General features: G+C 48.4%; 1 protein-coding gene across 2 annotated transcripts in view; it reads right to left on the bottom strand.

Moving 5' to 3' along the window:
• Positions 1-25,470, bottom strand: part of FGD5 (FYVE, RhoGEF and PH domain containing 5) — a 120,266-nt gene that overhangs the window by 69,967 nt on the left and 24,829 nt on the right. The gene's annotated exons all lie outside the window — the stretch shown is intronic.

The raw sequence follows: 25,470 nt of genomic DNA, 5'->3' as shown, positions 1-25,470 counted from the left end.
AATGATTCCTATATCATTCGTGCTTAGAAAACTTACACAGGTAAGATAGCAAACTCATACGTATATGACTATGACATAGGCATTGCCATTAATTAATTAAACACATTTATCCAATAAATGTTTATTGATTGCCTGCTTTATGCAGGCACGTAGCTAGGCAGAGGGTAACGCCGTGGCAAATAAAGCAGATATGGTCCCTGTTTCAAAAAAGGAACCACAAATATATGATTATAAACTGTTTGGACAGGTCAGGGACTGGCTGCTCTGAGGCTGAGAGCAGGAGGAGAAGGAGCTCTGTGATAGCACAGGGAAGTTTCCAGGAGAAGCAGCATGTGACAAAACAACCTGGGGCAGAAGAACCCTCCTTTTTCTGACTTCAAAACTATCCCCACAGAGGAGACTCTAACCTCATTACAACCACCTCCTTGCTCTGTTCCCTGCTCCAGGCCTCCCTCTCCACCCAGCAGAGTGGTTGCTCTACAACAGGGATTAGGCCATGTCCCTCTCCTACTTGAAAACTTTCAATAGCTCTCTCCTGCCATGGCCAACGTGGTCCCAGACAACTTCTCACAAAACTTCTTCTCATACTCAAAATCCAGGCATTTGGTCTTACTGAACTCTTCTATTTTTTTTAAAGATCTATTTATTTATCTGAAAGAGAGTGAGAGCAAGCACAAGAAAGAGGCGCATGGGGAGAGGGAAAGAGAATCTCAAGCAGACTCTGTGCTAAGCGTGGAGCCCAATGCAGGGCTCAATCTCATGACTCTGAGATCATGATCTGAGCTGAAACCAAGAGTTAGATATTCAACCAACTGCACCACCCAGACACCCCTGGTCTTACTAAATTCTAATCAAGTATTTATTTCTGCCCTCTGGGAATGCCACGAGATACCAGAATAATGGATGGATGGATGGATGGACGGACTGACTGTAGGAGAGGAGGGAGCATCCAATTGCTGGAATGGCTGGGCTAATGCTAGCCCAGGCCTCATGTGGGCAGGGACACTGTTCTTACTGTAGGCCCTGGGCCAGTCAGGGAGAAGCATGGCCAGGGTAGGGGATATCAGGACAAGAGAAACTGAGCCTTAGGCTACAGTGGCACTAGGGGCCACCTTGGAGCTCTTTCTCAACTACTGCAGGAGCCACAACCGGGAATATCTATCTTCAGAACACCTGGAACCCAAGAAGCAAGGAGTGCAGGAAGCTCTGTCAAGAGCAGGACAGGCGTCCCCTGGTCCACATCGGGGCCATAAGGTCAGACAGATCAGGGACAGGTGGCCTATTCCTGCCTGGGCTTCCGTGGACAAAACGTGTGTGTGGCAGCGATTATAGCTCTGCTCTTGTGTGCGGATACACAAACTAAGTCCTGACCCAGGCTGAGCCATAATTCACTCTACTATCCAACTGGCTACCCTGCTGATCAGACCTCTTTCTTCATTTTTCAGAATTGACTTTGTCGTCCTTTTCTTTCAAACTACGAGAGCAAACAGTGGATTCTGCAGCAAGCCCTATACCACTGAGATGTAAAAAGGGATGTGAGCATCTCCCTTCCTAGGAACACCCTATACCTCCTTCACTGCCCCTGCCCACACCGCTAGGGGCCACCCGGGGTCAGAGGAACACTATACTTGCTTTAGCGAGCGCAGAACCTCCTTCAGGAAAGTGACTGAATGGACCAGTCTGCTGGAGGAACCCCAGCTCCCTTCCCTCTAGAGCCTCCTGCACCAATTTGCACCTTGTGTATCCTCAGACTGTGAGTGGAGCCCTTCTTCCCCTGCAAGAGCAATGGCCACATTAGGCCCCAGCAGGGGCTATTGTGCTCTGCGGAGGATAACCGGTAGTGGTGAGGGATGGAGCAGTTAACTGTGCCCTTGCACTGTTCTTCCTCTGTATCAAGGAAAAGAAGGTAGATGGCACGCCTTTCCTAAAATGCACTGTGGGGAGGGGGGTGGGGGATGGTCTAACCTGGTGAAGGGTATTAAGGAGGGCATGTATTGCATGGAGCACTGGGTGTTATACGCAAACAATGAATCATGGAACACTACATCAAAAGTTAATGATGTGCTGTATGGTGACTAACATATCATTAAAAAAAAAAAAAAAGCACTGTGAAGGAGGAAAGGATTCTCAGCCAAGCCTCCCACGGGTGAAGGGTGTCACCATCGTTTCAGGCAGCAGGCTGGAAATCTCAGGCATTTCCTCACATAGCCAGGCACTACTTGAACACAAAACCTCTCCCGAATTTACCTTTAAATCTTCTCTGACTCCACTGGCATCTCTGTCATAGCTCTGTGGCCCAAGCCATCTCTTGCCTGGACGTCTGTGACCGTTGCTTTCCTGTTCTCTCCCATTCCACCCTGGCTGGCCTCCAATCTGATCCCCCACCCAGCAGCCAGAGGGAACCTCCTCAAACCCAATCTGACTGTGTGACCCTCTTGCTTGAATTGTTCAGGGATATTCTGGTGCCAATGGGATTCAGCCCCAATAGCTCAGGCTGTCGGGCAAGGCTCTGCTCAACTTGGGATGTAAAAAAGTGGGTGCCCTTGGGCCTCGAGGCTGCTATGAAGTCTCCCCAGCACTGGAACCTACCTCAGGCCAAGAAGAGGACTGGATTCTACAAAACAGAGCTATGGGTGACACTAGGGAGACAGCAATGGAAGCCAAACCCACAGAGGGGGACGGGCTGGCTCAAGGTCACATGACAAATCTAGAGATGTGAAAACAGAGGTCCAGTCAGGATCCCACAGTGCACGGATGTGTGGAGCGGGGTCCCAGGTGGCCAGGGCAAAAGGGGGCTTTGTTTTTATTGCCTGTGCTATTATTTTATTTTCTGTTTGAGAGGTGGTAGTGTGCAGAGATTAGAGCTCACACTCTGGAGTCCGACTGCCTGCATTCAAATTCTGTCTCAGCTCAGTACTGGCCATGTTTAACTTTGCCTAGCTTCAGGGGTGCCTAATTCACTGAGCTGTTGGGAGGATTCAATGAGTTCATGATGTCAAACACTTAGAACGGTGCCCAGCACATAACTCACTAAATGGGAGCTCTCTCCATTACCAGCTCAACTCTAGCTGCATACAGCTGTTCTACTACTTACCTACTGTTGTCTTTAAGTCAACTCATTTTTAACATTTGCTAATACTATGACCTCATCCCAAGTGATAATCCCCATGAAGTCACAGTGTGTGACTTCACATAATTATTAATCTACAACAGTTTGACTAACATTACGTTGCTCACCATCGGAGACCCACAGACCTCACAGAGAAACACGGTTAGCTCTGACCCACGGACCATCCATCCGCAACCAACCTCAGCTATGGCCAGAAATGTGGCTCACGATCTTTTATTCTACTTCTTCCTCTGACTTCTGTTTTCAAGAAAGATCTAGAATGGAAGTCAGGAGACAAAGGTTTGGGTGTTATGAGGATATTTCTGATTCATTTATTTCACTGTCCTATTTAGGGACTGTGAGCACAACAAATGGAGATTAACTGCCATTAAAAAGATGCTTTCACAATATAAAAGAGCAAGTATAATCCAGTGCCTTTGCAGATTCAATGGAAGTTGTAGCGACAGACCTAATTTTGGATAGAAGTCATTCATTTAACAAACAAAGAAAATATTCTAAGACCCCAAGGGTCAACATGGCTCCCCCTACAGACCCTTCATATTTGCTACTAGGCTGTCTTCAAATACAGGGAGGAAAACCAGCTCTGAGAAATGTTCTTGACAACTTCCACCCAAATGCTCCAATAGGCTCTAGCAGAACTTGTGTCCTGTGTAACCACTTCTTCCCTTGGGGAGACGGACTCGGAATGGTGACATATCCCATCCATCTCACCAGTCCGTCAACGTAAACCTCTCAGACCGGTCCTTTGCAAAGGCTCTGTATTTTAGCTGCATGGTTCCTGTCTTGTTTGGTTTTTCATTCATTAAAAAAAAAAAGTGCCTATTAAGAATTCTTCATGTTTTAGATTCTGAAGTATAGGTACTGGTAGTCCAGTGGTAAACAAACAGACATTATGGATAATGCCCATTATAATCATAACTGAGACACTGTCTCCAGATAGCTTATTTGACCATAACAATATATTACATATGAGAAAGCCTTCTAACCCACCCACCTACCCATCCACCTATTCCTTCATCCACTCACCCATTCATGCATCCATCCCTCCACCCACCCATTCATCTATCCAACCACCCATCTACTTAGCCATCCACCCGTGCATCCATTTGTCCACCTGCCCATCTGGCCATCCTTCTATCCCCATCCAATCATCCCTCACTCACTTATTCAACACATAGGGATTAGCATGTACTTCAAGGAGCTAACACATGGAGAAGTTAAAGATGACTAAAGTACTCCCTGGTCTCAAAAAAAGTACAGTGCAAGGTACTGGTTAAGAGGGTGGGCTCAGAAGTCAGGCTGATTGGTTTGAATCCCAGCTCTATCACTTCAAGCAAGTTACTTAACCTTTCCATGCCTTAGTTTTTTTGTGTGTTTGTTTTTAAATCTGTATATTAAGGGAGATGACACATGCCAGGAAAAATCAGCAAAAGGGTTAGGCAGTCAGGACTGTAAGTTTAGAGACCAAGTGGCCTGGAACTCTGGCCTCAGATCAGAGGAGAGTCACTGTGTGACTTTAGGCAAGTCACCTAATCTCTCTGTTTCCCATCTGTAAAGTGGGGATAACTATGTAGGTTCATTGTGGGATTAAATGAGAACATGATGGGGAAAGCAGCCACCGCCTGGCACGCAGTAGGTCCTTTCTGGCCAGCCCACAAAAGGGCCAAGTTCTAAACCCCCAGACTAGTCTCCACAGAGCTGTATCCTCCCTCTGAGTCGATTTGTGTTTTAAAAGGAACATAAATTAAAGCTGCCCAGAGCTCATTACCTTAAATGACCCTCCAAATGAGCAGTCCTTTCCAGCAGCCTGGAGTCGTAAAAGGACATGTGCGTCCACGTGGGGGGACGAACTGTTTGTAACCCAGCCCAGGGCTGTCCAGCTCTGCCCGTTAAATCCCGTCCTAGTGACACTCGTTGGGAGCCATAACCCTAAGCACAGCCAAAATGGCTTAATAACTCATAAAAAAGGAACGCTTGCCTCACTGAGAATCTGTCGGCGGGCACCCTGGCCCCAAACTCCATCCTTGCTGGTACAAGGAAATGTGTGAAGGAGGCCAGATTGCAGATGTAACATCCTTTGGCTCCTCTGACATAGGCTGGGACCCTTCTGAAGTTTGCCAGCTCAGCGAGGAGGGGCAGGGGGCTCCAGGGCTGCTCTCTGGAAGCTGGAAAGTTGGAGATGGAGGAGACAAGATGACTACACTAATTAGCAGAGCAGCTGGAAGAGCTTGGAAGTGGATGGAGGGAAGAGCTGGCTGCACAATCAGGGATTTCCAAACCCTCAGACATTCAATCCTACCCCCTGCCTGCTCCCTATACCCCCTCAACCCCAGGCACCTTCATAGTTCACTTGATCCCTCCAGACCTTCCCCAGGTGAGATCTTCTGCTCTGAGACTTCCTTGTCACTCAGAATTGACCCCTCCCATGTCCCCCTTCCTCAAAGAGACATTGAGACTTTCACAGATACAGATATCATCTGCACTGTAACTTGAACCTTCCATCTGATACAGTGGAAACTGCTTAAGATGGGGGTCAGAGACCTGGGAGTCCTGGATTCTCCACTAACCCAATGCATGATCTGGGTTACATGACTGTCAAGGTGGGCCTCAGTGTCCACACCTGTAAAATGTAGGTGGAGAACAAAACCCCCAGGCATGTGAAACCACGTGCTGAGACCAGACTGCATGCATCCCACAGCCTAAAAGCAGCTGCCTGTCTGTCTCCTCACCACTGGAGTGAATCTCTGCTTTGTTCCCTCTTGGAGGGAATGCGTCCTGCACCCAGGGTCAGCCAAGGGATAGCTCTTGTAATGGTTCCCAGAAACACGATTGAAGGAGAGGCTTTTTTAAAAATTCAATTTCCATTTTTTGCTAAGTAAAAACAGAAGTACATCCTTGCTCTCCGTCCTATGACATCCCCACCCCTCTTCTTGAAATACAGCATCAATGGTTTCGTAAGAATTTGTTTTCTTGTTACAATAGTTTTATTGAGATATAATTCACATATCATAAAATTTTGCCCTTTTAAAGTGTACAATTTGGTGCTTTTTAGTGCATCCACAGAATTGGGCAACCATCATCACTACTTAATTTTAGAACATTTTCATCAACCCCAAAAGAAACCCCATATCATTCAGCAGTCAATCACTTGGACTGGCCCCTAATTCCAGGCAAACACTAATTTACTGTCTGTCTCTATGGATTTGCCTTATTCTGGACATTTTGTATAAACGGAATCCTACAATCCTTCTGTGTGTGGCTGCTTTCACTCTGCATGAGGTTTTCAAGGTGCATCCATCTTGTAGCACGTATCAGTACTTCATTCCATTTTATGGCCAAATAATATTGCACTGTGAGTCTGTACCACATTTTGTTTTTCTATTCCCCTGTGGATAGACATTTCGATTGCTTCCACTTTTTGGCTATTATGAACGGCGCTTCTATGAACATTCATGCGAAAGTTTTTTTACGTGGACGTGTTCTCATTTCTCTTGAGTATATATATATAGGAGTAGAACTGCTAGGTCATATGGTAACTCTATGTTTAAGATTCTGATGAACTACCAGACTGTATTTGGCCATACCATTCGACATTCCCACTGGCAATGCTGAGGGTTTCAATTTCTCAACATCCTCATCAATACTTTTTATTGTCTGTCTTTTTAATTTCAGCCTTCCCAGTGGGTTTGAAGTGGTTTTATAGGGATTTTCAAGGAATTTTGTCCTCCTTGATTCCAGTTCAGGCTCCTCCTGCCCCAAACAAACATTTCTTTTTTCTAGCCGAAGGGAAACATAACTGTAACTATGAAGGCTTTCTTTTCAGATAATCCATGCAAGTTCTGAGGTCCAGGGGAAAGAATTAATACTTTTGGAAGATCTGCAGAAGCTTCATAAAATGATAGATTAATATAAAGAGGTAACATACTAGAGAAAAATCATCAGTCAGAGCCCCAAACTCTCCGGAGTGATCATCTCTCAGGTTCCGGCTTTAGGAAGCAGTCACTACCCTCCTGCAACTTGGGCGGGTAAAGACAGCAGAGGAAGAGTCCTGCTTTTCTGGCCCTTATCAGCAGCCACACTGCTGGCACATGGGCCTGGCTCTGCCACTGACCCCCTAGCATTGCAGCCATCTCTGGGGCCCCGGCAAAGGCTAATGTTAAAGGACACATTTCACATCCTGAGGGCAGGACCCAGTTCTGCCACTTGTTAGCCCAATGACCCTAGGTCAGTCGCTTAACCTGCCCAGCTTTGTCCTTTGTAAAAGGGAGGTGGTAACAGTATTTACCTTGCCAGGGTCTAGGAGATAATGTCTGTGAATGAGGCGGGGGAACTGCTCAGCACAGTGCCTGGCGGTTTTATCTGCTACAATCATCTGAGTTAAAGGCCAGGGCTGAATTAATCAGGCAGAGTTCCTCAAGGTCATACAGACCCAGGTTCTAGTCCTACCTCTGCGACCAGCTTGCTGTGTGACACTGGGTGGACCCTTTCCTCTCTCTGGACCTCAGCTTCCTCATCTATAAATAAAGGGAGTTAAAGGACCTCTGCAGGCCCTTCCCACCACAATGTTCTGTGACTTTATGTCCAAAGGGGTCCTCCACGAAGCTGCAGAACTTTGTCCTGTGATTCCTGCACATGTCTGCCTTCCTCAGCCATTACATGCAGCCAAACCTCCGGCTCACTGGGCCATGCACACCTTTGTACCTTTCCAACACTGTGCCTCTTCCAAGGCTATTCCAGAATTCCTGCCCACCTCCTCCTCCACTTGCCGCACTCCCCACCCACCCCAGCCCCAAAGTCTACACACACACACACACACGCGAGCTCTTCCAGGAAGCCTTCTGCATCTCTCCTGCTGGAAGGGGCTCCCATCACAGTTTACATTCTGTGACCACAGTTATTTATGTTCCCATATTAGCTCCCCTATCAGCCACAGTTTTTTGAGGGAGGGGAATCACCTGGTTGCTATGCACTTTGTGTCTTCCACGGATGGTACACAGTAGGTGCACAACAAACATGTATTGAACAACTTGTCCTACCCCAGCTAATTTACCTGACTTCCCATTAGCCTATCAGTGAAGGCCTCCCTATTTCTCCCTATTCATCAGGTGCTCAACACCTTTGATAGAAATGGTACCAGCAGGCACTGCTGCCACTTGAGAATGCTGTGGCTAGCAAAGTCTTAATAGATAAACAGGCTTTTTTACTAATTAGGCCATCATTTTATATTACTTCAAAAATGGCTGTGGGTAGGGGTTGGGAGAGGCACCCTGTGGGGTGGCTCTCGTTCAGCCATAGGTTCAGTGGATGCTGAAAGACTGGTGGCTGGGATTGCTTCAGTTTCCTTATCTGTAAGATGGGCTCCACAGTTGCCAGTCCTAAGCACCCAACCCAGAGCAGTAAGAGACTTGGACACATCGTCCTCCTATCACCTCTGCTCTGGGATTCAGAGTGAGGCCACAGGGGAGGCGGAAGGGAGGGGAGCCACTGCTGCCACCCCAGACAGCTGGAGAGGATGCGGTGGCTGGAGATTCACGAAGAACACTGTAATTTTATAACCACACACCACATCTGAAGCTGCCAGGAGCTAGGACAGGGGTCATTTGTGGTTTCTTTGTGTGGTGGTCTGAAAAACAATCCCCTTTTCCCACCCCTCCCTTCCACAAGGACACAGCCAGCCAATACTAACAGAGCAGCCGCAATAGTGGCAGAAGTAGAGTCAGCGATGTGGGGAGCTTCCTATGTGCCAGGTACTTTACGACTTCTTCCCAACCACTGTATCCTGTAGGTTATTACCATGCCCATTTGATAGATGGAGAAGCAAGCACAGACAGGATAAGTGCAAACCTGGGATCTAAGCACAGGGAATCTGGTTCCTTCGAACTACTCCAGTAGCAGCAGCTGAGGGTGACCGAGTGCTGTGCTGCACACACTCACACATCGCCCCACCGAGCCTCTCAACCACTTGGCGAGGCCAGCACCGTTATGACCCTCACTTTTCATCTGCACAAACTGAGGCTCTGTGAGGTTAAATGACACCCCAACGCCCACTCTGCTATTCCCCTTCCACCAACCTAGACAGAACCACAGGTAGAACCTCAGCTGAAGCCACCTGTTAGACACGTTCATTCTGGTTCACTGCTGCCTCCTCTGTGCTGACAGGTATGAGAATGTACAAGAAGTGCCAGGACACAGGGGTGTCCACAGTGCAACAAGACAAGGAGGGCAGAGGGCGAGGGCCTTTCTGACACACATAAACACATGAGTCACGTGTGGCCAGAGTGGGACATCTGGATGGGGGACACAAAGGGAATCAATCACACAAAGCCAGACAGAATCAAACACACTAAGGCTCAGACCAGCAGGGAAGGTGACACAGGCAAGGGAAACACTCCTGGACCCAGACAGACAGACAGACACACACACACACACACACACACACACACTCGTCACATGACTCATCTTGTGGCCTTGCTGAACTATATCTCCTTCTTTTGCCCCAAACAGGGAAGAAGCATTTTCAGAGAAATGCCACCTTTCACCAAAGGCTTTAAGATCCTATAAATCCATCTTGCTTCTCTAGGGCAGGGACTGCCTTCCAAGAACAGATGCCTGGGAGATGTCTGCTAACCTGACTCCCTCACACTGATCAGGGCCTAGGGTCAGTGGCTGATGGGTTCTCCTCTCTAGATACAGGTCCAGCCTCACCTCCTACTCCAGAAAGCCTTCCCTGACCACTGAGACAGGTCAACTGGGAAACTAATGAGGCTTAAGCTTCAGGCCCCATACTTGCGTGGGTCCCTTTCAAGGCTCTGTAGATTATTTAATATTCTTCATTGCACATTCTTTTTCTTAAAGAGACTCCAAAGATTGCATAAGCTTCACAGCCTGCCCCTGCCTGGCCACACCTGCTTATGGAAGAGGCCCTGCCTGCTCCCCTTGACATGCCCCTGTACCCACGGACACCCCTCATCTGGCTTCGGCCTTAGCTTTTCACATGTTTTCTCTCCCTCCCAAACTGTGAGCTCCTTCCTGCCAGCCAAGAGTACTGAACTCTGCATAGAACAGGTGCTCAATTAACACCTGCCGGCTTTCACTGGCTCATGGGGATGGGGGAGAGCACTTCCAGCCAGGTTCCTCCTGGCATCCCTGAACGGGTGTGGATTTGGAGCACTCTAAAATCAGAGCTGTTCTACCCAGTACAGGCCTAGCCGTGCACAGTGGATGGAACACCCAGTGCTTGCACTGCCTCACCTGACACAATCCGCTTTTTTGAAGGTCTACCCCATGCCTGGCACTGGGGACACAGAGGTAAAAGAGAGGCTTCTTATTTGCCTCAGGCACTTACAGCCTAGTGGGAAAGCGGACAGATCAACAGGAGACAAGGTGGTGAGTGCTATGAGGAAGCAGCGCAGATAAAGGACCCCTAAACCTGTGTGTGTGGTGAAGAGGGAATCACAGGAGGGCTCCAGACCAGGGTGAAACCTGAGCTGAGTCTGAAGGCCGAGCAGGACACAAAGAAAAGACAGTGGTAGGGGAGAACATTCCAGGGAAGTTTATGCAAAGGCACATGGGGGAGAAATGTTGGGTCCTGTGTGTAGGGAACCAGAACCACCCACTACTTGGTAAGGAGAGCTGGGAGAAGAGGCTGGCAATGCAGCAGAGCTCTCAAATGCAGGGCTAAGGCACCTCAACTGTATGTTCCAGGGGTAATGGGGAGCCAGAGAAAGGTTTTAGCCAGGGTTAAGGATCTGCCTAGTTTTGTTCCCTGGAGAATTCGCCCTGGCCACTTGTAAACAGCAGTGGGAGACATGCTGGAGGCTGGGAGCCCAGAGAAGGCTAGCCGGGAGCCTGGGGTGGGGAAGATGCTGAGACTCCGGCTCAGGCAAGCCTGTGGGACACAGTATACGATTATCCTCATTTCACAGATGAGAAGACGGAGACTCTAAGGTACTGAGAGATTTGCTCAGGGAGACACCGCTAGCAAGTGGCAGTTCCGAGATTAAATTCAGGTCTCCCACCCCTAAATATAATCCTTGTTTCTTAAAGTGTGAAATCAGGTACGTGAAAGCTACACAGTGCCTGACACCTGCATGGACTCAATGAATGTTAGTTCCCTTTCCAATTCTTATTCAGGCTTAAAAGAAATAGCTTGTACTGCCAGTATAATCAATACAGGGAGTATTTTTACAAAATTTCAATTTACACACACTTCTTAAGGAACACTTCTGTGGCATAAGTGAAGCCACTCTGTAGGTTACAGGGCTGAAGGGGGCTGGCTCCTCACAGCTGGGCTGTGGGCTACACAAAGGCAGTGAGCTTGCTATAGGTATGTTAGGGCTGCAGCAAGTGCCCATTTAACAGGTGGGGAAATTGAGGTCCAGGGTGGGAAGGACTAAAGGCAGATCTCCTGTTACCCAGCTTAATGCTCTTTCCACTGCTCCCAGGAGCCTCCCCCAGGAGGAGGGGGTCAGCTGGCCTGGCGTTTTGTAGGCAGGCAGGGTGTGGCAGCCTTGGAGGGAAGAGGCCAGGGGAGGGGCAGGGCTGCCTGGGAAGTGGGACCTTTCCCTTCAACAACAACAAAAAGTCTCGTCCTTGGGGTGGCAAGAGGGGCACCCGCCCTCAGCCCTCCCACCAGCGCCCAGACACATCTTCTGGGCTCCCAGAGGCTGGCTGCCCCTCCTCCACCCACCTCCCAGGCCTTGTCCTGCATTTCCTGTAAATACCGACACTTCCTCCCCTGGGAGGGCCTGGCAGTGCTTGGGCCACACCCGGCTAGCCTGCCACACAATGCCTGGGCCACTCCACACCCCAGGCCCTCCCTGGGACCCAGAGAAATGCCACCCTTTGCTAAGAGCTGGCCAATCCAATGCTGCCATGACAAAGGTGGGCAAAGTCAGGTTTGGGCAGGGGGAGAAGTCTGCCTCGGGCTGCACAGCAAGTCTGCAGCAGAATGCAGGGTCACACCTCACTAATCTCTATACCCCAACACCGTCTACACTGCCTGCCACAGGTTAAGTCCTGGAAGTGAAAATGCTGGTTCGGAACAGACGCTGGAGCCAGCCCCACCTGGGTTTCCAAAACCTGGTTCTCTGCCACTCACCAGCTATGTGACCTTGGGCAAGTTTTCTATGCCTCATTGTCCTCAAGTGTAAAATGGGGAAAATAATAATACCAATCTCGCTGGGGTTTTTTGAGGATTTAGTGAGTTGACATACGTAGAAAGCACGCACTAGGGCAGTGCCTGGAACACAGCTCTATGTTATCTTTGCAGTTTTTAAATGTCCACTGAAAACTCCATCCAGGACAGAGCCATGTCTCCAGGCCACAGCCCACCGGGGATGCATGTCGGGTTCGGATTTCCAACCTCAAAACAGTCCAGGACTAGAAAGGTTGTTTGGGGAGTCAGGAGACTTTTGTTCTGCCAGTGGTTCACCCTGTGACCTTGAGCAAAATCACTTCCCTCCTCTGTGTCTCAGTGTCCTCAGCTATTAAACAGTGATCGAAATCCCTGCTCTGCCTACCTCATGGGTTGTTGGGGGATCAAAGGAGACAACAGGCAGGAAAGCAAATCGACATGTTAGGTGTTTAAGATCAGAGCTGGCATCCCAAACAAAACATCCCAAAACCCAGTCTCCAACAATCAACTCTGAAAGTCTTTCTTGGTAGTTTGATATTACGCCTACACCGAGGCCTCCTGTGTGCTGGCCCCTGGGCAAACACCTACCTGCAATCTCTCATTTACTCCTCAAGACCAGTCCACGAGTGTGTGTTAGCAGCCATGTCGTGGATGACGAAACAGGCTGTGAGGTGCTGGAGTCAGGACTCAAACAGATTTCTCTGACTCCACAGAGACTACGTACGCTGCCTCTAGGACAGTGGTTCCTTCCATGTAATACCCTCGGCTCTGAGAGCCGGCTGTGCTGGATTTCCCTACCCCCGTGCTAAGATCTGCACCAGATCTACAGTCTACACCCTGCATATTCCATCTCAGGTGACTCTCCCCACGAACCGGTAAAGGCAGGCACCAGCACCTTGAACAGAGAGGAGTAAATGAGGCTGGGAGAGGTGAAGCAGCCTGCCCAGGGTCAAGCATTAGGAGAGTAGAAATGGAGGGCCAGAACCTGGGTGTCCGGCCCCATGCCTAGCCCTCTCCCCCTTGCAGGACGATACCTCTTTGTTCCCTGCGTGGACCTCAGAGGATGTCAAACAGGGGTTCCTGACTCTAGACCCAGCCTGGGGGCATGTCAGGACCCAGGGTGCCGTGTGAGCACATTCTGGGGCCTGTGGCCGTGTATCTGGAAGTAGTTAGGAGCTGTGCAGCAAAGCCTGCTTTCTTCTTCTTCTTTTGGCCAGTAACTGCTTTGAAATATGGGTTCTGAGGGCTGGGCTGCAGCGCCAGCTGGCACAGCCTTCTTTCCACACGCCCAGGACAGAGACTACAACAATGGAAGGCTGGAAAACTGCACATCGTGCAGGTCATTCTGCAAACATTTCCATCTCTGAAAAAAAGTGTTGGAAAAGAGGCAATGAACTGGAAAACAGAACCCCTGAGGACAGCGTGGCCCCATCCTCACAAATTCCATCCTTCAGCTCCCCCACCCCAGCCCCCCAGGAGGAGCCCGAGCCCCTAAACTGGTTGGAACATTTTCCTCCACATGAACATCAGACTGTGCACCCAGGTTCAACTTAAATGAGTTTGTTCACAGTTAGTGATTCAGGAGAAAAGTCTTATGGGAAACAAGCTGGAAGGAAGGATCATCGACTAGGTAAGCATTTCGTAAGAGCAAGTCATCTTCACAGAAATAAACCACAAGGCCGGCTCTCACCCAGTCCCAAATCTGGCCTCCAAGCAGCTCAGCTCCTCTTTCCTTCAGCCTTCCCCTCTACCCACTGGGCCACCTGGCCCCCAACTTCAGTCTTAACCCCTCTCCACATTCTGGGGTTCATTCTGCCACTTGTCAGAGGGGATGGGAGGACTTTGCTCAGTTCCACAGGATCCGAACATAAAGTATATTAAGGCCGTTCTCAACTGTAACGTCTACAAGACAAGGCATGCTGGGATGCTCACAGCTCCAGAGCCCACCTGGACTATGCTGTTTCTGATACAAAGCCACCTTGTAACACTGGTCCAGGTCTGGGTCCCTATCCTGATAACCCCTCTCACATCCAGCTACATTAATGCTACCTGCATCACCTGCCCCCAGACTTCCTGGCTCAGAGAAACTTCCCAAACCTCCCGGAGCAGGAAGAAAAACTAACAGAGAAAACTACAACAATGTCATAGCTTTGCATGGGGAGATGAGAACCCCACCCCTGCAGGTACTCAAGCTCTGGCTTGTTGAGAACTGAAAGGTCCAGTGAGGGGCAGGGTGTCCCCATCTCAGAAGTCCCTTCTCAACCCAAATTGACTACCCTCATTAGTTTTAATTCAAACTTCCCAGAGCAAAGTAAGTTATGAGTTGGTAAGGCCAGCAAGTTGAGGATGACTTCAGAGTGCGGCTGGGTGAAACCTTCCCCGCAGTTCACCTCGATCCATACGATAGAGCAAGAGAGCCCCCACCTGCCTTCAGAACCCCCACAAAGGAAATCACCTGGGGTGGAGTGGCACCAGGAGGATTTTGTTGGCATGAGTTACAGAAAAGGAAAAAACCAAGACCAACCAGCCAGCCAAACAAAAATCTAGAAACTTTAGGTATCTTCTGAGTGAGCTAAGGCAGAATTTCAGAAAACTCTCAAATTCCAGGAGGCACGGAAGTTAGAACCTGAGATGAGGAAGACACCTGTCCGAAACCCAGGGTAGGGACTTCCCTGAGCACCTTAGAAGATAACGAGACACCAGTCACAGGCTATTGCAACTAAACAGACAGACCAGCAGTATTTAGTTCTCCAGAGGAGAGATAAGGGAAAGACTTTCCAGGAGGGAATAACAACATGAGCAAAGCCACAAAGACAAGTATGTGTACGGCCTATTTAGGAGAAACTGGAGTTTCTTTTTTATTCAAGCGTGACATGATGCCAGCTCTTTATATGTATTGCCTAATTTAGTTCTCCCAAGAAGTCTATGAGATAGGAATTATTAGCCCCATTTCACAGATGAGAAAACTGAGGCACAGTGATATGACACAACTAAGCCCAAACCACACAGCTGTTAAACTATGCAGCCAGGGTTTTTGTGGTTTTTTAAAAGATCTTATTTATTTATTTGTCGGGCGGGGGGGCACAAGCAGGGGGAGCAGCAGGCAGAAGGAGAAGCAGACTCCCCGCTGTGCAGGAAGCCCGATGCGGGACTTGATCCCAGGATGCTGGGATCATGACCTGAGCCAAAGTCAGATGCTTAACTGACTGAGCCACCCAGGCATCCCTATAGCCAGGGTTTTAAACCAAGTCTGTGAGACTGAAAAGCAAGATGCTTTATATCTACCTGTCCAAGCTGGTTGTCCCTAAAGGGACACCTTCCACATCTCTTCCTCTACACACATACAGGAATGTCTGCAAGGTCCCAACGCTGCCCCCCCCCCCCCCCCCCCCGCCAATGGACCTGATCCAGGGGGAGGTGATTTCCCCACACAACTAGTTAAGAAGCCACGCCTGCCTTCAGAATGGTCAGGGGAGTGTTCCTCTAAGGATGAACTGGGGATACCTGGGGGAGTTTGTTACAAATGCAAATTTCTGGGCCACATCCCAGATCCTATGGATTAAAATCTCTGGGTGAAGAGCCTGGAAGCCTGAATTGTTAATAGTTTTTTTCTTAAGGCATATTAAGATTTGAGAAATGTAGCTAAAAGAGTCAAGAGACTGGGGTTCAAATCCCAGCTGCCCTAGCTATACAACTCTGGACAAGCTACTTCTCTTTTCTAAGCCTCAGTTTCTCCATCTATTAGGTGAGAATTCCCTCCCTCCAACCCTCAGAGCTGCTGCGAGGATCAAAGGAAGTTAGAAAATATCTTATTAGTGTTTTCATTTTCTTTGGGTAAATACCCTGTAGTGGAATTACTGAACCACATGGTATTTCTATTTTTACTTATTTGAGGACTCTCCACGCTGTTTTCCCCAGTGGCCATACCAGTTTAGTCAAGATATGGAAGCAACCTAAGTGTCTATCAACAGATGAATAGATAAAGCAGATGCGGTGTGTGTATACCCAATAGAGTATTACACAGCCATGAAAAAGGATGAAATCTTGCCATTTGTGGTGACATGGATGGGCCTAGAGGGTATTATGCTAAGTAAAATAAGTCAGACTGAGAAATATAAATACCATATGACCACATTCACATGTGGGGTCTAAAAAATAAAACAAATGAATAAACAAACAAAAAGCAGAAGTAGACCTATTAATACAGAGAACAACTGATGGTCGCCAGAGGCAAGGGGACAGGGATGGGCAACCTGGGTGAAGGGGAGTGGGAGGGATGGGCTTCCCATTATGGAATGAATAAGTCACAGCAATAGAAGGCACAGCATAGAGAATATAGTTGACAATATGTGTTAACTTGTGCAGTGACAGATGATAGCTACATATGTGGTGAGCATAGCAAAATATATAGAAATGCTGAATCATTATGTGGTACACCTGAAACTAACATAACATTGTGTGTCAACCATACTTAAATTTATTTATTATTTTTTAAAGATTTTATGTATTTATTCAACAGGATAGAGACAGTCAGCGAGAAAGGGAACACAAGCAGGGGGAGTGGGAGAGGAAGAAGCAGGCTCATAGCAGAGGAGCCTGATGTGGGGCTCGATCCCATAACGCCGGGATCACGCCGAGCCGAAGGCAGACGCTTAACCGCTGTGCCACCCAGGCGCCCCCAGAGAGCTTTTCTAACTTCATTCTTTAAAAAACAAACAAACAAACAAAATTTTCTAACTTCATTCTTTAAAAAACAAACAAAACAAAACAAGAAAACATCAAAACTTTTTAAATTTAAGTATGGTTGGGGCACCTGGGTGGCACAGCGGTTAAGCGTCTGCCTTCGGCTCGGCGTGATCCCGGCGTTATGGGATCGAGCCCCACATCAGGCTCCTCTGCTATGAGCCTGCTTCTTCCTCTCCCACTCCCCCTGCTTGTGTTCCCTCTCTCACTGGCTGTCTCTATCTCTGTCGAATAAATAAATAAAATCTTAAAAAAAAAAAAAAAAAAAGAAAAGCTCTCTGGGTATGCACAGGTGTAGATCCCAAGAGTTCTAAGTTCCTTCCAGCCATGAGACTGGTGCTTTGTCCATGGAAACTGCTCTCTGATGGGGAGTGGCTAGCTGTGACTTCAACAGTGGCAGTGGGATGGGGAGGGGTGCAGGGGGGACTTCCCACATCCCCCATCAAGGCAGGGTGCGCTGCATGGCATCCAGATGGCGCTCTGCATGCAACTTACTAAGACTTACTACAGTGCCCTGGGGCGGAGGATTATCTGCAACCAGGTCTGGCTCTTTGTCCGCCCCCAAGAGAGCCTCTACAGAGGGAAGGGGGAACCCCCATTTCAAGGCTACAAGGGAAAGACCACAGCAGGGAGGGCATCTGGCGCAGCCATCAGCCCCACTCTCCACCCAAGCTAAAAACTCACTTTCAGCACACGTAGAGAACACTCTCCAAGCCGCAGAGACCCCGAGGGTTCCTAGGGGGTTGAGCATAGTACAATTCAGTTCAGTATTTACAGAGACACTGCCTTGTGCCAGGTACTGTGCTAAGTCCAGCATGAGGACCCTTCCTTTCATGGGGGGCCAGAGTCTAAAAAGGAAAAAAGTAAATCAAGCAAAATGTCAAACATGAGGAAAAAGAACTCAATTTAGATTCTTTTTCTTGAAGAAATATCAAGTATTCAACTCTCAGGATTTTTAAATTAAGAACAAGAAACATAAGACTTCATTTGAGAAATGTAACAAACTCTTAAAAATATAATTCTGTTTTCTATTTTCACCGTGGGGAGGAAGATCACAGTGAGGAAGCACAGCACGGATGTGTCCCTGAGGCAGTCTGTCTTGGGCAAGATGACACCACGGACAATGGGACCACTCTCCTGTCCAACTACCTACCCATCTGTCTGCCCACCCACCACCCACCCGTCTTCACATCCGCACACAGTACTGAACATGTAAGACTCCTGTTGGACACCGAAGGAGAGGGGCTGAGTGATGCCTGCTCCCTTGGAGTTTGTGGTCTAGTGAGGAGTGACAACACGGTAACAGGCACACAGCTACAAAACAGGGAAGGCAGGAGTCCCAGGAGCCTCAGAGACATCAGAGATACCATTAATTGCCAAAAGATATAACAGAGGCTTCAACGAGAAGGTGGTACTTAAAAGGGGCCAAGCTGTGCCCCCTGGGAAGGATCTGAACCAGCAAAGAGTGAGAGAGCAGCTGGACAGAAAGCACCACACAGGCAAAGGCACAGAAGTCGGACTGCTCAGGATGTGTAAGAGGACAAGACAGAATTCCACTTGGGCGATGGAAAGAGGAGCAGAGAGATGCTGGGGCCCTGCCAGTAAGAGCCAGAGGCGGGGAAGAAAGGGAGCACGGGCTTCACAAGCCTCGCAGCCGGGTGGGTTTGCCGTGGGCTGGCCTCTGTGGCCTGCGTACCTGCTCTGGTGATCAGGGGGGAGTCCACTCCCAGAGGTGCTATTTCCAGCCCCCAGGCAGCAGCTGGTCGCAGGCGCGGACTGATGGGGCAAGGGATGGTTGTGGTCCTGTGGTCTGAGGTTGATGGAAAAGCTCCCCTCACACTCCTTGTAGGGAAATGGTGGAGAGGCCTGGCTGAGAACACGGCTAGTTGGTTTGAGGACAGCTTGGCGTTTTCAACATAGGGACGTGTAGTTCTGTTTCTCTGGGTCCCAGAAAACTGCAGTTGCCCAAGCTGGGATGCCTTTCCAGGAAAAAAGCACACCCAACTTAACTGTCAAGCTGAGCACTGTGCCAAGCAGAAATGGTAGCCAAAACGCCCTGATTTTGGCAACTGCGTGAGTCCTCTTTGGGGAAAAAGGACTGCAGAAAGCCAAGGTCTGGAACCCTGACACACTGTGGGGGTAGGCGTGTGTGTGTGTGGGGGGGGTGCATCTAAAGCCCCAGAACAAGCACTCTCAACTCTCAAGCACTGGTAACTGTGGGAAGCAAGCATTTGGGGGGCAGGAACCCCTCAACCATACCAGTAAGGTCAGCACTACTTGGTAACGGTGCTTCCTTTCCACAGGAGACAGCTTGGGACCCCGCCCCCCTACCTGTGTCCTCTCTAGATAAGTGAGAAAGGACAATCGTCAGTTATACCCATGCCCTCTGGCGTCTGACTTTTTCTGTATCTTTTCTAAAATCTTATCCTTAAAAAAAACTCTTCTCTTTAAGCCTATTCATCTCCTTCCTCCCTCCAGTAATCCTTTTTGTGTCTGAGAATCTTGAATTATTCACACCAACCCAACTCCGCTAGTCAGCCCTCCATAATTTGATACCAACCAGGGCAGAGGAGTGTTTAACCCAGCGTGCTCCCGGCTCTGCAAGTGCATGCACACGCTTGCGCGAACAGAGGCGACCCTGCACCCTGCATATGGCAGTACTTTGCCACTGTGACTCCCACTGCCTTTGCTTTTATCAGCAGTGTCCTTAATTACCCCTCACGGTCCCTTCGCCATACCACAGTTCCCATCTTAACAGGACCCACGGAGCAGGCCCAGGTGAGGGCTGGCACAACTCCTGTGGGGAATCCTTTTGGCAACACGGAACCCCCCTTTCCCCTGCCGTCTCTCCTATGGAAATAAACTCAAATGATGAAAAACCTCTAATTACAAGTATGTTCACCTAAGCATTCTTTACAATGCTGCAAGATATTACCAATACCCTAAATACACAATGCAAGGGAATGAGTATATTAATTTGGGGCACAATCACTCAAATGGAATATGCAGTCACTTGGTACTGCTCTATCTGCAGAGCCTGGCGGACAGTTTCAGAGTAATTTTTATTAATTTAGTAAGTTATTTAATAATACAAATACAACATGCAGTTAAAATAAGCAAAATAAGAGATTTTATGCACAATATAATTACATCCACATTAAACACACCCTAGATACATTTACACCAGACAAGAACAAAATATAACCCAATGCTAGTAATGATTATGTTGGCATGGTGGGACTTTTTTTTTTAAATCTTCAGATATATCCATAAATGTGTGCAAATGTGTATATAAGTTATTCACTGCAGCATTTTCAGAGGAGCATTAAGACTGGAAACAACCTAGATATCCATCAACAGGTGCCTAGATACTGGAATTCCTTGCAGTCACTAAAAAGAGTGGTGCAGACCTATATGCCTCGATAGGGACCAACACTAAAGTGACAGGAGCAAGGTCCAGAAGAGCATGTTCAATATGCTTCCATTTATGTTTAGAAAAAGTCAAGGATCAGGGGAGGGGTGTGTGTGTGTGTGTGTGTGTGTGTGTGTGTGTGTGTGTATCCCCACATGTTTGCACACATGTAAAACATCTGGGGCAGGGCTAGAGAACAGAAACTCAGTGGTGCATGATTTGATTTTTCCCTGCAGATAGCATTTTTGGAGTTTGTGTTATCTTTTACAAAACATTTTAAAAAGGGTTTCTGAACCAAAATGGACTGGTCAAATTTCTCTGCCACTGGACTATCCCAACAGCATGATTTCCTCCTCTGTGGCCAGAATTCTGGCCATGGTAGTGACCTCTGTGATCCTGCACCTCTTGTCCTCTAAACACTCATCCGTTAATCAAATTAGTTGGGGGGGGGCAGTATTCCAAAGGAAGAAGAGAAGGTGCCATGGCAGTCAAACCTCCTGGGACCTCCCCAGGTGGGCATGGCAGGGCTCAGACCACAAAAACGGTCACTCTCTGCAGAGGTGAGGAGGGGGCTAAGGGGCTGGTTCTGTCGTGTTTTGTGTTTTTTTTTAAGATTTTTTTTTTTTTTATTTGACAGACAGCCAGTGAGAGAGGGAACACAAGCAGGGGGAGTGGGAGAGGAAGAAGCAGGCTCCCAGCGGAGGAGCCCGATGTGGGACTCGATCCCAGAACACCGGGATCACGCCCTGAGCCGAAGGCAGACGCTTAACGACTGCGCTACCCAGGCGCTCCAGTGTCGTGTTTTTCCTCACAGTTTTGGGAGACGGGTATGAGGACCCCAAAAAGCCACCTGACTCCATATTCCATCTTCTCCCTGTTTGAACCTGAATGCCTATAACTGCTTCCATCACTGTATTTTGGGAGCAGATAAATTGTTTCTTTAGTTTCCCAGGTTCACAGAAGGAGAGGAATTATACCCAAGGATAGATGACAGCCACAGCCTCACCTATACCCGCTTAGATAACTTAGACGATGAGATTTGGGACTTCTGAGCTGATGAGATTCAGATGAAACTTGTTGAGCTGATGTTCTCAAGGGATGAGATCTTTGGGGACCTTGGGATGCAGTGAATTTTGCATTTGGGATGATCATGAATCTTTGGGTGTCAGAGGGGGAACTGTCATAGGCAGAAAAATGGCCCTCAAACATGTCCATACCCTATGGATCCTGAGACCTATGGATATTTTGCATTACAGGGCAAAAGAGACTTTGCAAATGTATTTAAGATTAACAGATGTTAAAACACAGAGATTATCCTGGATTATCTGGGTGAGCCAATCTAATCACACTGGTCCTTGAAAAAGAAAATCTTCTTTGTCTGGAGTCAGAAATGCAAAGTCTGAGGACTCTTTTTCTCCATTGCTGCAGGGGGCTCCGTGGAAAGCGCGAGAAAGAACGCAGGCAGCCTCTAGGTGCAAAGACCAGTCCCCCAGCAGGGAAACAGAGATATATCCTATATCCTATTATATCAGTCCTACATGCAACTGAGGTCAGACAACCACCTGAATGCACTTGGAAGTGGATCCTCCCCCACATCCTCCAGATAAAAGCCTAGGCCAGAGGATACCCTAGCTGTGGCCTTGTGTGACCCTAAGCAGAGCCCCCAGCCCACTGGACTTCTGACCTATAGAACTGTCAAATAAAAAAATGGATGTTTTAAGCCAATAAGTGTGTAGTATACTGTTAGACAGCAACAGAAAACTAAAATGTCAGCTCAGAAATCACTTCCCTGAACCCTTCATTTTGCAAATGGGGAAAACGAGGCCCAGAAACTAGAACACGACAAAAAGGTTACACAGCAAGAGACACAGAGCCAAAGAGACCAGATGTTCTGGGCCAGTTCTTGCTCTCAGAGGGAGACTCAGAGCTCTAACCCGAAAACCAAACTGTGGAACACAATGAAAACCTTTGTGAATGACCATAACCAATCACTTTAGACAAGGTGATTTATAGAGAGCCCTCAAGTAATTCTCAGCCTGCTTCCATCCCCGACAGGAGAGTCTACCCAGGCTGGACTTCATTTATATAAAACCCAGCTGTTCCTCAGGCCAAACAGATAGGGATGGGATGGGGCACATGCCAACTCAGAGACCAGGATTCTGAAAAGCCACGTCTAGAGAAGGCTAGTCCTCGAGCTAAAGCCACCTAAATACATTTTCCCCCAGCGATTACATCTAAATGGCCTATTAAAAGGAAATTAATTTATGCCTGTCACCAGGGTATCATCGATTAGAAGCAACTTGAGAATGAAGCCCCCATGAGCTGAGTAGTCTCTCCAGGGATAATTGGGAGGCAGACCAGACCCCAGCCTCAAAGACATTGTTATATTCACACCTTCCCTTTCTCCTGCTGGCGGAGGGGAGTCTCATATAATCCCAGACAATTTTGATGGAGGCTGAAAAAGGCGGCGGGGGCGGGGGGCGGGAGTCCACTGAAGGCAGCAGAGACAGGCAGAGCCCCAAGCTGGGAGTCTCCACCCCACTGCAGAACTGCACTCTCAGCCACTGTGTCTACCCGCTGTATTTCAGAACCTCAAACTGGTGACTTTAAACTCTCACTTTTGGTCACTCCCTGTACCTGTCCACGGTCTTTGTATACTGCGTGCCTTCGTGAATGCCATCCCTTCTGTTTAGAAATCCCTACCCATACTTCTTTACCTTGAAAACTTACTCACCCTTCAAGTCCAGTTCAAATGTCCAATACAAGCCCTGCCAACTTCTCAGGGAAGCCTTTTCTTCAATGGACTTGGCCACTCCTTCTGTGCTTGCTACCAGAATACTGTTAATTTTCCTATTGTACTTATAATTGTACCCAGTCAGTTGCTTATAGATCTGCCTTCCCCTAAGACCTGAAGTCTGAGCTGCATCTGTGGTCCCGGCTTCTTCTTTTTTTTTTTTTTAATTATATTATGTTAGTCACCATACAGTACATCCCCGGTTTCCGATGTAAGGCTCGATGATTCATTAGTTGCGTATAACACCCAGTGCACCATGCAATACGCGCCCTCCTTACTACCCATCACCGGTCTATCCCATTCCCCCACCTCCCTCCCCTCTGAGGCCCTCAGTTTGTTTCTCAGAGTCCATAGTCTCTCATGCTTCATTCCCCCTTCTGATTACCCCCCCTTTCTTTATCCCTTTCTTCCCCTACTGATCATCCTAGTTCTTATGTTCCATAGATGAGAGAAATCATATGATAGTTGTTTTTCTCTGCTTGACTTACTTCACTTAGCATTATCTCCTCCAGTGCCGTCCATGTTGCAGCAAATGTTGAGAATTCGTTCTTTCTGATAGCTGAGTAATATTCCATTGTATATATTGTGGTCCCCGGCTTCTGATCCTATAGGGACTGGCACCATCAGATGCCCACTGAATGTTCCTTAAATTGATTTGCATATTTCCCTCTAGCTGTCAGGCTCATAAATGTTTCCCAAGGTCAGAACTGTATGGAGTAAAGTCCCAGACTGTCAGGAGCCTGAGAAAGTCTGTTGCCTGATCCCTTCATTGTACAGCTGAGAAAAGAGAGGCCTGGGTCACATGCGATGCCAAAACAGAGGTGAGTTTGAAAAGGAAGGAGCTGGGAATGGGGGAGCCCCCAGGTACGGGGAGGGAGTGAAGCAGTGAGTGTGTGGAGTCCAACCTTCCCAGTGGGAAGTAAGGGCTTTGACGTCATACTGTGATGTCACCATGGCCAGCTTGGGCTTCCTGTGTCATCCAGGGCAGGGTCAGTAGAAGAGGAACAGGCTCGGAAGAACTGAATGCAAACCCCAGCTTCTCCTCTTGATACCAGTGTGGCCTCAGGCAAGTCCTCCCTGCGCTGGGCCTCAATTTCCTCATCTGGAAAGATGACTGTGCTTTTCTCACAGGGTCCGTCCTGACCCTCTCCCTCTATCCAGTTGACTCCTCATTGTATTTCAAGACCATGCTGGGGTCTCATTTTCTCAGAGGTCTATCCAGCCACAAATGGTCAGAGCACCTGTTAGAAGCTCTTAGAACTGCACTTTTTTGGATCACTCAGCACAGCTGAATTTAAATAATTAACAGTGCGATTACACATTTCATGTCAACCTGCCTTGTTTTTCCTGTTGTCCCAGCACCCAGAACATTGATGGGGTTGGGGAGAATCTGTGCAAAGTCCTACTTGGTTGGGGTGGGCCCCTGAGATAACACAGTGCCCTTCAGCCTCCAGAATACATCCACTTATTTAACAAACTTTTATTGAGCTCATCTGGGTACCAGGCCCTGTGCCAGGGACACACGGATGAGTTTAGGTGTGGAGTCCCAGAGGGGCTCACAGTCGGGTAAGGGGGGCGTCACACAAACAACACAGGTGAACCGATTCTACACAGAGGGTATGAAGGAGAAAGTGATCAATCCTGGGGTGAGGTCAGCAAAGTGATGCTTTCCTGCTGGGGTCTAACAAACACAAAGAAGACTTTCTGTTCCAGAATATTTTTCCAAATATCTAACTTAGTGCCTGAACTTCCCTGGTCAGTGCCATGCCCTTCCTCCTTTGCCCTCACTGTCCTCTCCACCGTTTCCCTATGCATATATGAGGGTGGCAGCTTATCTAATGGAAAGAGGAACTGAGGAACCAAGTCCCCTTTCTGGTCCCAGTTTTCTCCTCTGTAAGGTGAGGGAGTTCGGATAGGCTCAGTGGTAACTTAAAGACTTTACTTATTTATTTGAGAGAGAGTGTGCGTGCGAGTCGGGGGAGGGGCTAAGGCGGAGGGAGAGAGTCTTAAGCAGACTCCATAATGAGCATGGGGCTCAATCTCACGATCCTGAGATCACGACCTGAGCCAAAACCGAGAGTCAGGTACTTAACTGACTATGCCACCTAGGTGCCCCTGGGCTGAGTGATATCTCGAAGCTCCCTCCTCAACACCGGGTACCGGGGGGGGGGGCATCAAAGAAAGACCAGAAGTCGGCAGAGGCTATAACACACAAACATCTCTGGCTGGCCTTGGATGGAGACTTCAGGGCCCCC

This window comes from Ursus maritimus, unplaced genomic scaffold, assembly GCF_017311325.1.
Source record: "Ursus maritimus isolate PB19 unplaced genomic scaffold, ASM1731132v1 scaffold_14, whole genome shotgun sequence".
Taxonomy (NCBI): domain Eukaryota; kingdom Metazoa; phylum Chordata; class Mammalia; order Carnivora; family Ursidae; genus Ursus; species Ursus maritimus.
This window is presented reverse-complemented; position numbering and strand designations above follow the sequence as displayed.